Genomic DNA, 13,246 nt, shown 5'->3' on the forward strand with positions numbered 1-13,246 from the left:
TTTAGCTAAATAGGTGCCCAGCCAATTCTAATTAACTCCAAAGGAAACTAGTTTAGAACGAAATAAGAACACCAACACAGCATTTTGCGTGGAGAATCTCATCGTGTGATATTAAATCTCTCGAAACAAAACGTGCTCTAAGAAGTGCGAACGAGAAAGGTGCCGAACATGTTCACCTTCAACAACAAGCCCTCGGAGAGATTTTCAATGAAACTAACATGGTGAATTAAAAGCAAGGGGGGTTTTTTGTTCATTAAGGCAAAACCTCTCATCGTTTTGCAAAAGCAGAGGATGCTACTCTGCAAATCAGTCTCTTCCAGGATCCAGAAAAAGCAAAGCAGAAGATGTTTTCCTTGTAGTAAAAGTATGTTTTTACTCAGGTTAGCCATGACTTAGCTACACGTGGAATCCAAGCTACACTTAGATTAAGTCAAGAAATTACTATCTCTTCTGAAATACCACCATACAGCTGATGGAAACAAGAGGAAGTTCTTCAGGAATGGATTTTTTCTAATAATTATCTCTAGACAAATCCTCCTTGCGCTAAAATCCCAACAGCGCCAAGACAACTGGCGTTTCAACACAGGCCGAGTTGAGGGTGCAGGACAGGCTGCCATTGCCTTACCTACCAGCTCCCACACAGCTGAAGATAATTAAACCCACATAATCTCCATGTTGACCCCCTGTTAAAATCCTGCCTGCTCCCCGGCTCTCAGAGATCCTAACTTGAGTTGCCCGAGGTGAGGCTTCCTTATTAAGTTTTCCGCCGCAATGCCGCCCCTCACACTCACAACTCCCATCCCAGCATTAATGTGGCAGAGGGGTACATGAATTGCACAGTAGATTTGCAAGCTATCCCGCTGAAAGCCAGCCTTCTTCCCCTCCACCAAACACAAATGATTCCTCAGCCGGATCAGTTCCCTGACCTGACTCAACGCTCAGCTTCTCAAGCACTTGCATTGGCAAATACATAAAGCAACTTCTCTGGGCTGCCACCCAACTTCCAGCCACAGGTAGCAAAGTGTTTTCTACCGGAGGGTTCGGTACTGTTGGTGTTTGCCCTAATGGATGTCATGTCTACGCTGTCATCTGGTCTAACCCACTTTCATGCTGCTCTGATCAGGTCAACAAGAGACACAATATTCTACAGTCGGCCACCTCTACAGCAGCTGGGGTGGGCCCAGACCCACGGGTACAGAAAGAGGGCAGAAAGGGGGTCTGTTCTTCACAGAGACCACTTACCCCAGCCACTTCTTCACTGTGCAAACACATTCCACTTTAGGACCATGCTGCCTTGACACCCCAAGAAGCTTTTCATGTATCTTCCTGCTCTGTACACTTCCAAGTACTACAATGACTTGGATTTTGAGACACTTACCTTTCCTTTCCCCCATCCTAGCACCAGCATGTGAGCTATGCACCAACAGATCGCTGCTGCCTCAGCTGCACCCTGCCTGGGCAGGCCCGAGATGATGGGTACTGAAACACCAGCAGCCAGTCTCCTAAAATCCCCCAGTGCAAGGCTTTCCTCCGGCTCCGGGCCAGCATATCATCCCCCAACGCAGGTAGGAGAGCACGGCGCGACAGCGTTGAGCAAAGGCCCGACAAGCGGCGACGTGCACTGTTGCCAGCAGCTGGGGCTCAGACAACGGCACAAGCTCCCCTGGGGTGAAGAGCGGCTTCGCCTTTCCCCACTGCACGAGCGGCAGCCATGGCGCGAGCCTCACGAGGCCGAGGGCAGCTCGTGGGTCACGTCCGTAGGAACTTGGTGCAGCTCCACAGACAAAGCGACGCACTTGACTGGGCTCCAGGGCTTTTATGGACACGGTAAAACGTCGCCCATCGGCGGTGGCTCGTTTTGTGCCAGTAGCACTCTCGGCTGCTGTGTTAAGTGGGCCAGTGGTACAGAGGAAGGAAAAGGAGAGTTCCCATTCTTTGGGTGCCAAAAAGGAGAAAGCCCAACGCATCCCTTTGCAGCAAGAGATGGGGAGGACACGGCCACTCGCCTTCCCGAGGTGCTGCACGGCTCCTTTGGCCAGGGGGCACTGTGGAAGGCCGGGAGGGATGCACTTTGACCCTGGAAACACACCCGCGGGAGATACCTTTGTAACATTCATCCCCAGAGAGCAGCGAAACCTCGAAGGCAGGTTTTTCTTTCACGGATGGCTATAAAATTTAAAACTAGGTCGGCCACTGGAAACTCAAGCGGGACTTGCCGCTTGGAGTGTTATCGCCTGCGAGCCGGCTACTTCGACGTGAGCGAAAGCAGCAGAGGAAGGCGGCACATGCCCTTGCGGCTCTTCAGAGGGGCTCAGAACCAAACGGTCTGCATCGACAGGAACGGCCTCCTTCACTTGCAATAGTTTGTTCACTTTGGCAATCTTCGTTGCCATTAGTAACACAGGCGAGAAATTATATTTGTTTTCATATGTGATCGTCGGGCATCCATTTGAGGTACAGAGGTCCAGAGCAAGTGCCAATCCTGAGAGTTGCCTGAGATGCCTTAGTAGGGATTCAGCTCTGAGCATTGCTTCAGGAAACCCCTTTAAAGCAAACCGCTCGCAAAAAAATAAAAATTAAATAAAAAATTAAATTAAACAAAACATGACGGTCCTCTCACAGGACTCACAACAGGCATGATCCACAGCAAGGGAAAAATTTAAGCAAGAAAACTGTAAAAATGGAAATGGTTTATCTTATACTATGTTACCACTCACACAGAGGTCAGAAACTGTAGCAGAATTGACCAGGGACAACCAGTGCGGAACAAAATCCAGCACCGACGGGCCAGGCCAGCTCTGCTGCCTGTCTCTGTAGGGGCCGGTGCCAGGGGCAGGGTCCGGCCCGCGGCCCGCGCGGCAGCCCCAGGCTCGGTTTGGGTTTCCCACTGGCCACACAGCAGCCCCGACTGCTGCGGAGCTGAGCCAGGCTTTGCCTACACGCATTTGCTTAAGCTGATTTAAAGACACAGTAACACCACAAGTAATTATAGATACTCAGCATGAGGAATTGGAAATAAAGAGAAAATCCATTCCCATTTAAAAAAAAAAAAAGTTTGCTGCACGTTCGGTAGCCCTTTAATGATAAGTCCTGGCTGCTGGATGACGGGTGTCACCAAACCTTTGGTTACTCAAGACAAGCGGGCTGTCCCCACGAAAGCCTGCCATCCCCTATTTTTAAGGACTGAAAAAAAAGAGCCGCTAAGGGCAGATAGCATTAAAAAAATTTTGTATCTGAGAAGGCGCACGTTGTCCGAAATACTGCAACAGGAGCGCAGACTCCCATCCCCAGGAGACAAGCTGCACACCACCACCCAGGGATCCCAAGGGCAGTTTCCTTCTGAAGGCCAAACCACGCCAGAGCCTGGTCTCTGAAACCCTCCCAGAAACGCATCTCCAGACCCAGGTGACAGTGACAGAGCCGGCGCCCTCGACGGGCACCACGCAGCCTCCAGCACTGTGCCGGCACCAGCTAAACCCCGAGTCTGGTGACGAAAAAGGCAGAGTGGGGAAGGGAAGGCTGATGCAGGCGTGGCAAAAAGGGTGCAGGCAAGCTGCGAAGGGCACGGGATGCACCAGCCCTTCCCTCACACAGATCCCCCCAAACTCCAGTGGCGGCCGGCAAAGACGAGGGTGCCGGAGAGCAGATGCTCTGCAAGGAGGAGAAACTTGCTTCCTCTTTATTTTAGCCTGGAAGACCTTTTCCCGGTGCTTTTCTGAACCGACTTCACCCACGCTCGGATGAAGGTACCGATGCCACTCACCGAGGGGCCGGCAAGGAACCTCCCGAGTACCGACACTCCATCGACGGAGTTTTGGTTTCCTCTCCGGCGAGGGCGGCAGGAAGCGCCTCCTCCTCCTGCCCGGTCCTGCCGCTGCCCGACCATCACCCTGGGCACGGGCGGGGGGCCCGGCCGCCCCCCCGCACCCGCGCCGGGCTCGGCGCACCGGGCGCGGCTCCGCCCCGGCCTCAGCCCAGCCTGACGCCCCGGGGCTGGAGGCGGGGGGGGGAGCCCTGCCCGAGCCCCCTCCCCGCGGCACGGCCCACGGCCCCACGCCGCGACCGGGCAGGGCCCTCCCCCCCACCCCGGCCCCGGGACACGCCGGCCCTCACGGGCGCTCCGGGGAGGAAGGGGGGGCTTCGCCCCGGCGCCCCGCAGCCCCGCCGGCGGCCAGGCCCCGCGGCGCTGCCCCGCGCCAGCTCCCGCAGCCCCCCGGCCCCGGTGCCCTCCCCGGCTCAACAGTTGACCCCCGGGGCCGCTCACCAACGGAGCGCGGCGCCGGCCGCCGCCGCCGTTCGTCCCGCAGCCTCGGTGGCCGCGGCCGGGCCCCCCGCGCTGCCGCACCGGGGCAGCCCCGAACATGGAGGTGGCTGCGGCGGCGGCGGCGGCCGCGCTGCCCCCGGGGAGGGCTCTTCCGCCATCGCCCGGCGCCCGGCCGGCCGGCACCCGGAGCTGCTACCGGCGCGGCCGGCCCCGGGCACGGCGGCCGGCGGGGCAGGCTCGGGCCACGCCGCCAAACTCCGCGAGCGCCCGGCGGGGCCGTCCCGCCGCTGGCGGCCGCCGCCCCGGGAGCGCTGCGCTCCGGCGGCCGCCCCGCCCCGCCGCGGCGCCCCGGGACCCCCCGCGCCGCCCCGGGAGCGGCAGGTGCCTCCGGTGCCGGTGCCGCCGCGTGAGGCAGGGCAGCGGCACGCCGCGCCGTCGCGGGGCACGGAGCGGAGCCTCGTCGCCGCCCGCCCGTTGCCCCCCGGCCCGGCGCTGTCAGTGCCCGCCGTCCCCGCCCGCTGTCCCGCCGCAGGACGCTGCGCGCCCGCCCCCCCGCGCCCCCCCCCTCCCTCACACCCCACCCCACCCCCCCACCCCCCCCGCGCCGCCACCCCCGGGGGTGTCCCGGGACCGTTTCCATGGAGACCCCGTCCAGCCGGGCGGGGGGGTCGGGCCGCCCGCTCCCGTCCGCCTCCCCCCGCTCCCGGCGGTGGGTCGGGGCCGCGCGGGCCCGGGGTGCCCGGGCAGCGGGGGCCGGGCGTCCGGCGCGGGGCGGCGGGGCGGAGAGCAGCGAGAAGGGGGGGGGGGGGGGTGTGGGGGGGGTGTGGGGGGGAAGGCGGGCACGCACCTGCTTCCCGAGCCGGTCGGTCGGCGGGGCGGGGGGAGCGGCGGGCCGAGGCGGGCCCCTGCCCGAGGCGGCGGGTCGGACACTGGGCGCTGCGAGCGGCGGTTCGGCGGCGGCGGCGGCGGAGACACTGGCAGCGGCAGCCGGAGTGTGAGGGCGAGAGCGAGCCGCCGCCGCGGGGGCTGACGGGAGCTGTAGTCCGGTAACCGCCGGCCGGCCGGTCGCCGCGCCGCCCCGAGGACTGCGGCTCCCGGCGTGCCGTGCGGCCAGCCCTGCCCGCGCGGGGGGGCTGTGCGGAGCCAGCCGAGTCCGGAGAGGGAACGAACGGGCGGGCGGGGAGGGAGGGAGGAGGGAGGGAGGGGGCTCCGCGCCCGGCACAGCCCGCGGGAGGGGGCGCGGGGGGAGGCCGCTCCCGCCCGGGGAGGGGCCGCGCCGCTCCGCGCTCCGCGGACGGTACCTCCGGGCGGCGCGGCACGGTGCGGGGGGAGCCCCACGCACACACAGAGACACACACACACACACACACGGCCGACCCCGCGCCGGGGCACCGGCGCCCGCACCGGGGAGCGGCGCTCGCTCCGCACCGGGGGGAGGAGGATGGAGGAGGAGGAGGAGGAGGAGGAGGAGGCAGCGGGGGCGGGCGCTCGCTCCACGCCCGGGCAGCGGCTGGGCACCCGGCAGCGGGCAGCGCTTGGACGGGCACCGCCGGTAGCGAGCGCGGCGCCCGCAGCCCCGGTGCCCGCCGCGGGGGGTGACCCCGGGCGCAGCCCGCCCGGGACGGCGGAGCGGGCGCGGAGCCGCCTGCCCGGCCGAGGTGGGCGCGGGGCCCCCGCCCCGGAGGCGGCGATGGCGCTGGGTGCCCCCCCACCCCGCTCTCTCCCCGGGCCCAGTGCCCCGCCGGGCGGGCAGTGCTGCGGGGCGGGGGCGGCCCCGGGCGGGGGTCGAGGCGCCTCCCCCCGCGCCATGCGGGGCACGGCACGACACGGCACGGCACGGCGGCTGGAAGTTTCTCACCGGTCCCCGCCCGCGGCACCGGGGCCCGCAGGCCCGGCGGCCGCCGTACCCCCTCCGCGGTGCTGGGCGCGGGGCGGCCTCGGCGGTGCCCGGCCGCGCCCCCGGCCTGCTCCGGCCCGACCGCCTCGCCGGGCCCGCCCCGCACCGCACCGCCCCGGCGACTGACAGCCTCGCCCGGCCCGGGGCTGCGCCGCCCCCGGCCCCCGCACGGGCCTCGGGGACCGGCGGCCCCGCAGCGCCCTGTCCGCGGCCCCTGCCTGTCCCCCGCCCCGCTGTCTGTCCCCGGCCCTGCCACGCCGCCCTGGGCCGTGCCCCGGCTGCTCGGGCCCTGCGCAGGCACCGCCCCGCTGCCCTCTCCCCTGCCCCGCTGCCTGACACGGGCAAGCCCTGCCTGCGCCTGGCCTCTCCCCCAGCCCCTCGCCCCGGCCTTCCCTCCGCTCCGGCTCCGCAGCCCCATCCGACGCCTCCGGCCTGGCCGTTCCCTCCCCGGCCCCCCCGCGCACCGGCGGCCCCGGCTGCCTCCGCGACCTTTCGCTGCCGCCCGCCGGAGCGGGGGGGGGGGGCCGGGGGGCGGGCGCGAGTCTCCCCGGTTGTGCACGATACGGACGGGCAGGGAGGAGGGAAGGGTTAAAGGGTTAAATCCTGCCCCCCCTCGAGTCCGTGGTGCGGAGGGACGCGTGGCACAGGCTTGTCCCAGCGCTGCCGGGCGGGGAGGGCCCGTCCTGCCAGGGACGAGCGGGCTGGGGGGGAGAGGGGTCGCGGTGCGGAGCGGCCCCGGGGCCAACCGTTGGGGGCTGGCACCGGGAGTGCAGGACCGGCATGGGGCAGCGCCGTGGGGCCTGGGCCCCGGCAGGGCTGCGGGGTGCTGGGGCGTCAGGGTTGGTTTGGATTGGGGCGGTGCCGCTCCTGCACCCCGGCCCCCCGAGCCCGTGACGAGCGCCGGTGGGGTTGGGCCAGGTCCCCTCCCCGTGCCCGGGCGGTCGATGCTGCAGTGAGCCCCTGCAGTGGTGCTGCTCCCACTCGAGTGTGCCTGGGGGACACGCTGCTCTGCTCTGGTGCCCGTTTTCTCCCCCGGATTTGGCCTGTCTGACAGCAAAGTCTCCTCTCAGCTCCGCATGGGCGATGTCCGGGGCCCTCCAGGAGGTGGGTTCATCCCACGGGGCACAGGCAACTGCCGCGTCCCCCCAGCTGACACGTCTAGGGTGGCACCCGCACCCTGGTGTCACCTGCTGCTGCTGGCAGCATCCCCCGCAGCCTCGGCACCAAACCTTCCTTCTGCCGGAAACGGGGAAAAAATATCTTACAAAAGGAACGAGCTCCTTTTTTTGCCAGAAAGGCCGCAACAGCCTCGGGCAGGAGGCGACAGTGTGTAGCCCCTTTGGGGATGCGGGTGCGCTCTGGGAGCGGTTCAGGGCATGGGTCCTCGGGCAGGATGGTGCTGGGCATGTAGGGCATGCGGGTTGGGGCAAGGTTTGGGAACAGCAGGCAGCGCTTCAAAGGGTAGCTGGTGAAATGTGAGGGGCTGGCAGCACTAGGGGAAGGCAGAGAGCTGAGGAAGGCCGGGAGGGAGGAAGCTCTTCCTGCAGAGGGGAATTACTCAGTTTCTCCTCCGTTATATCCGTATCTTCTCCTACCTGTTGCCTCCAGCCAGGCTGTGGGCAGAGAAGATGCTCAAAGAGGCGCTTTGGAGGCTGGGCGGATGGTTAGGAAGCCAGGCTGTCACAGCCTGCAACAGAAGCACAACCAGCCCCGGGTTCATTGGGACCTACCTTATTTGCATCCTCGTGCGATTACAAACAGACGGTTTGAGTAATGGCCTCATCCTGCAGCTGGCCTCACCCCATCCCTGCAGGAATTGCACTCAGCGATGCATGGTACCGACCGGGAGGGCTCTGCATCCCACTGTTGCATCTTCTAACACCACTCTGCTCCTTCCTGGTTTAATTAGAACCTACTAATGCTTTAACATCTTCAGGGTGGGATGATTTGCGCCCAGGGGCTTTAAAAGGGGGTGCTGAAAAATTCTGTGGCTCTCATGTTAGTGTTCCGGGGAAACGGGAAAGTCTGGGGAATAAGGAGCATCCCTTATCGGGGAGCGTGGTTAATCAGACACCAGTCATGGACTAACTTGCAGAAAGGCCAACATGAATTATCTATCGATATGCACTGCAAAAATACAATTGGGAACCCTCACCAGTGATTTCTCAACAGCAAAAAGCCAGGCTGCCTGCTGCGGGTGGAGCTGGAGGCTCGTTTTAACTCGCCTCCTTCTCAGGGACACATCTCCCGGGAGTCCGCCTGGCCGCGGGAAGTGGCGGGCAGCCCTGGGCTGCTGCCTTGCCTCGGCGTTTCCTCTGTGCTGCCTGCCTGGGCAGCAGGACTCCTGCCAAACCCCGCAGGTCTGATGGCACTGAAGTGCTCTCCGAGGGCTCAGGGTGGTCCCCGAACCTAAGGGGCTCTGTGTCCTCTGCCTGCCGTGGTCCCCTGAGCCATCGGGGCTCACGCACTTGGCTCTGACCTGGCCTGCAATCGATGTTGCTGCTGCTTTGTTATTACTGCTTCACTTTGTTTCTTTTTTTTTTTTTTTTTTTAATTTTGCACCTTTCCTCTGTTTTTTGGGCAGGATCCGCATTACTCCCCCTTCCCTAAGCCAGAAACAGAAATGCATTGGCTAACGCACCCAGCCAAGCCCCAGCCACAGCAACGCTGCTGCCACGCTCTGCTCGCTGCCAGGCCACGGGTGGAGAGACCTCAAACCCTTCTCGGGGCCATTTCAGTCTCTCTGCCCGTCCCCAAGCAGCTCTTCACCTCTCCAGCAGGGCTGGTAGGCCAGGAGATGCAAACAGATGCCTCCGGTTCAGCGGGGCATCTCAGAGCCTCCTCCTCCTGCAAGGGTGGTGACAGCTGGTGGCGGTGCAGTCAACTTGTAGCTCCTGGCACCAGGAGAAGGGTGGTGGGGGTGATACCTCGTGCCTGCTGTGATGCCACGTCCAGCTGTCCACCCCACGAGTGTCTTGTCACCAGGCTGGCCCTGCACTGGACACCCCAGCCTCAGAGCTTGGGCATCCCTGGGAAGATGGAGTTGTGTCCGAGGAACCAGCCTTGTGGCCAGGGAGGGGATCTCCCGTTAGGACAGATGAGGCATCCATTGCCTGGTGGATTCTCTCTGGGTTTCTTGGGGCTTTTCCTTCTGCTCTGAAGAAGGAGCCTCTGTGCTGCTCCATCCATGGTGGACAGACAGCTCACCTGGCTCTTACTGGCACAGCAACGCTGATGAGAGGCGTCAGCTCTAAGTACAGACCTGGTCTTCCCTCTTTCCACGAGCCATCCTCACGCTGAGGACAAATATTTGCGCAGCATGTTTGAAGGTGCAGCTAAAAGATGACAACTTTGTCTGAGCAGCTGCCTTCTCCTGCCTGCTTGCATCTGGGGGACGGAGAAGAGCGGGGAGGAAGGCCACAAGTCCTGCTCCCCAAAGGGGTTTGCAGCAGGGACTAAGGAGGGACATGTGATGGAGTCCCACCTCCTGCGGGAGAAACTGAATCTCTCCCTTGTGAGCTCAGAGGTTGACGCCTTGAACCCAGCCACAGGGGCCAAAATAATGCTGCTTCTGCACTGGGAAGCAGGTTTCATGTCATGGACCTTCCATGGGCACCACGGGGAGCTCAGGGCTGACATCTTCCTCCTCGCACACTCCAGAGGGCTTTTTTGGGACTGGCCTCCGTGCTGGCTGGAGAAGGGTGGAGAAATGGGGCATCACCTCAGGTGAGCGAGCGGTGCAGCTGGGAGTCAGCAGTCAGCGCGCTGCCTCTGCTGCCCTCCTCCGCAGCATCCCCAGGAGAGGCCCTGGGCTGGGAGGCTGCCGCTGACGGGTGAGAATTTGGGATCATGGGGATAAGGAGCGGAGGAACGGTGCTGTGCTTGGGAGCTGAGGGAAGAGCTGGCAGCTTGGGCAAGAGCAGGCAGGGTGAAGTGATGGAGGGGAGAAGGATGCAGTGGGTGAGCAGAGCTTGGGGTGCCTGGGGAGCCCCAGAAAACAGATGAGGAGCCCAGCAGGGCTGGCAGGGGTGGGAGGGGTGCCTGCAGGGAGCCCTGGCTCCGCTCCAGCCCCTTTCCAAGGACTGCGCGGCAGGAGGCTCCGGAGAGCTGCGAGCAGACCTGGGCCTGCCCGTGCTCCCTGGCTGCCCCGGGGCTGCCGCACCGGATCCCCAGCTCTTTTATTGTCCGTCCTCCAGCCCCCGAGCCCCCCCCCGGTCTGGCTTCTGGAGCCGCTGAGGGCTCCTAATTTTAACCGGAGACAAAGAGAGCCGGTCTTTGACCGCAATGCACGCTGCGTCTGACAGCCCGTGCCTGGAGACGCTGAAAGCACTGCCGGCAGCCCCCGGGATGGCTGGGCTGCGTGGGGGCCTGCGGCCCCCCCAGGAGCTGATGGCTGGAGTGGCCACCGACGCCCAGCCTCAGGCATCAACCCCCCGGCTCCTGGTTGCAGCTCCCCACTGCTGAGGCACAGGAGTGAGGGCTGCCGCGCTCCACGGGGACGCGGGGAGGACCCGGCTGCTGCCGCTCATGAGCAGGGAAGCCCCCGCTGAGGCTCAGGGTCGGCCTTGGCTCCGGGCGGGACGTGGGCAGCCGGGGGAAGGTCGGGCAGGGAGCGGAGGCGGCGGAGCGGGGACCGCAGAGAGGACCGAGGCGGGGAGGGGCAGCACGGGCTGAACCGGCCCCGTGTCTCCCACAGGCACAGAGTGGGCAGGAGTGTGTCCCAGCGGTGCTTCCGCACTTCTTGCTCCTTGTCTTTGCAGCTGGGGCTCGCTTTTAATCAGGATTTCACTGTGTGCGGAACGAATGACTGCGACCTCTGCGGTAGCTGCGTTTAAACGAAGGCTGCTTTTGTAGTGCCGGCCAGGGTACACGTACCATGCAGCCGCCTGCCATGAGGACGCCTGTCTGAACAGCCTCTGCTCCCCCCCCCACCCCCCGGCTTTGCCTCAAACCTGCCCCTCCAGGGACCCTCATTTCCCCCCCCCCCCCAGGAGGTTTTTGGTGCTGCGGCTCTGCCGGAGCCCAGCCAGGCATCCCCCAGCTCTGGGATGCTGCTGGTTTGGGGCTTGGCTACCTGGTTTCCCCCGGTGTGAGGGGCAAGCAGGGTGCCCCGCTCCCTGCCCAGTGGCCCTGACATCTCTCCCTGGCCCCGGTGTGCCCAGCACATCGCTGTGAGAGTTGCGGGGTGACAGCTGGGACAAACTCATCGCAGGGATACAGGGACTTTCCCCCTCTTCTCCCCAGGCAGCTGGGGACAGACAGGGACCTGTCACCTCCAGGACACCCAGAATGCCACACTACAGCATGACCAAAGTGACCCGGTCCCCACCCCAGACAGGTGACAAGGCTGGCAACTGCTCCAGCCCCAACAACTGTTCAAACCCAGCAGCTGCCCATCTCCTAGTGCCTGTCACTGAACTTGGGGTGAGAATTGGTTGGGTGCCACCACATGCCACTCGGGGAGCCGCGGCAGGCCCTGGCCACCCATCTCTGCAGGAATGGCCTGCTGCGGGTACGAGGGTCCCGGCTACAGCATCTCGGCGGAAATCTCTTGCTCAGGTTGTGCTGTGCTGGATACGGCATCTCCATGGAAACCCTCCCGCTCAGGCTGTGCGGGCTCGGGAGATGCCATCTCCACGGAAACGCGGCTGCAGCGGCTGTGCAGGCCGGGATGCGCTGGCCGGGCACCAGGTGCCCACGGCAGGAGGGTTGGGGGTGCCCAGGGTGCCCCTGGTTGCGGGGTGATGAAGAAGAGTCAGACTCACCTCCAAGGCTGAAGGGGGCCTGGGGGAGCAGAGGATGGAGCAGAGGCCACCCCTGTACCCAGCACAGGGGTTGGAGGGACACAGAAACTGGGGGTAGCACTCCTGTGCCTAAAATACCAACACAAAATCTGCTTCCCCTGTGCCAAGCAGAGCCTCCCACCTCCGTTGGGTTTTGGGGGGACTCAGCGCTCTCCCACCCTGGGGCTCAGTCAGGCCTATTCTGGGGAGGACCATTTCCTACGCTGTGGGGGCCAGAGGCATTCAGGGGCACAGAAATCCCCCGATTGCAGTGAGTAAGGGTGCAAGACTCCCTTGACAGCCGGGGGGGCCCTGTGATGGTCCTGGTGCTTGCACTCATGTCCTGCAGCATGGGAAGCTGGAGGGCAGAGATTTCACCCTCAGAAATAGCCCAGACGAAATATTTTACAGGTTATTTATAGCCTGCATTAAAAAAAAAACACAACAAAAAAACCCCCAGAAAACCAACCACCAAAAGCCTTTTATTTGTTGATTTTAAATCTGCCTTTTACTTTCATTCAGCTCCGGCTGGTCGCCCGGGATGGCGGGTGCAGGAGCCTGGCTGCACCAACAGCTCCCCGGCAGCTGGAGTGGCCCTTGGGCTCAGCTTTCCGCTCTCCCTGGCCGGGTCCCTGCCCCGGGGCAGCTCGGGGGGACACCGGTGGTGGCTGCGCCGCTTCCCCAGCATGGCACCCAGCCTGGGCACGCCACGCCAGGAGAGGCACAGCCCCGTGGCAGCGCTGCCCGTACCTGCCCCTCTGCCCACGGCTGCTGCCGGCTCCCCACCAGCCGAGCACCCATGGGTGCTGGCCAAGCTGGGCTGCCCAGGCTGGGAGCCGCCGCTCACAGCCGGGATTAGCCACCGCTCCCTGCTGGCACCGGGAGCAGCTCGGCCGCCCTCGCCGAGGCTCCCGGCTCTGTAAGCCCGGCTTTGACGTAGCCCAGAAAGTAGGCCAGTAAGAGCAAACTGCAGCCGCTCGCAGCTCTCTCGAGGGACGCAACGCTCGTGCGGCCGGGGGAAGGCGTGCGCACTCGCACCGCGGCTCCCCAGGGGTTATGGCGGATGGTGAGGAGGGGGGTTTTCTCCTGGCACCGCAGCTCCCGGTACCCACCGACTCACACCTTGCGGCAGCCGGAGGCCGGCCCTGCTGAAGCGTGCCACGGGAAGGGCGAGGATCAGGCCAGGAAAGTCCCTGCAGGGACCCAGTCCCCAGCCCCGCAGCAGCACCTCCTCTGCGCCAGGGCCCCCCGGGGCTCCCCGGCCCGTTTCTGCCCTACGGTGAGCAACAGCCCCCCTGCAAG

The 13,246-nt window shown here is 64.2% G+C and overlaps 1 protein-coding gene across 1 annotated transcript in view; it reads right to left on the reverse strand.

Annotated features, from left to right (window-relative positions):
- Positions 1–5,235, reverse strand: part of BCORL1 (BCL6 corepressor like 1) — a 30,722-nt gene extending 25,487 nt beyond the window's left edge. Inside the window, exon 1 of the mRNA XM_074835477.1 lies at positions 5,112–5,235. The gene's annotated coding sequence lies outside the window, so the exon portion shown is untranslated. The remainder of the gene's footprint in view (positions 1–5,111) is intronic.
- Positions 5,236–13,246: the final 8,011 nt, after the last annotated feature.

The sequence above is a fragment of the Strix aluco genome, chromosome 10 (genome assembly GCF_031877795.1).
Source record: "Strix aluco isolate bStrAlu1 chromosome 10, bStrAlu1.hap1, whole genome shotgun sequence".
Taxonomy (NCBI): domain Eukaryota; kingdom Metazoa; phylum Chordata; class Aves; order Strigiformes; family Strigidae; genus Strix; species Strix aluco.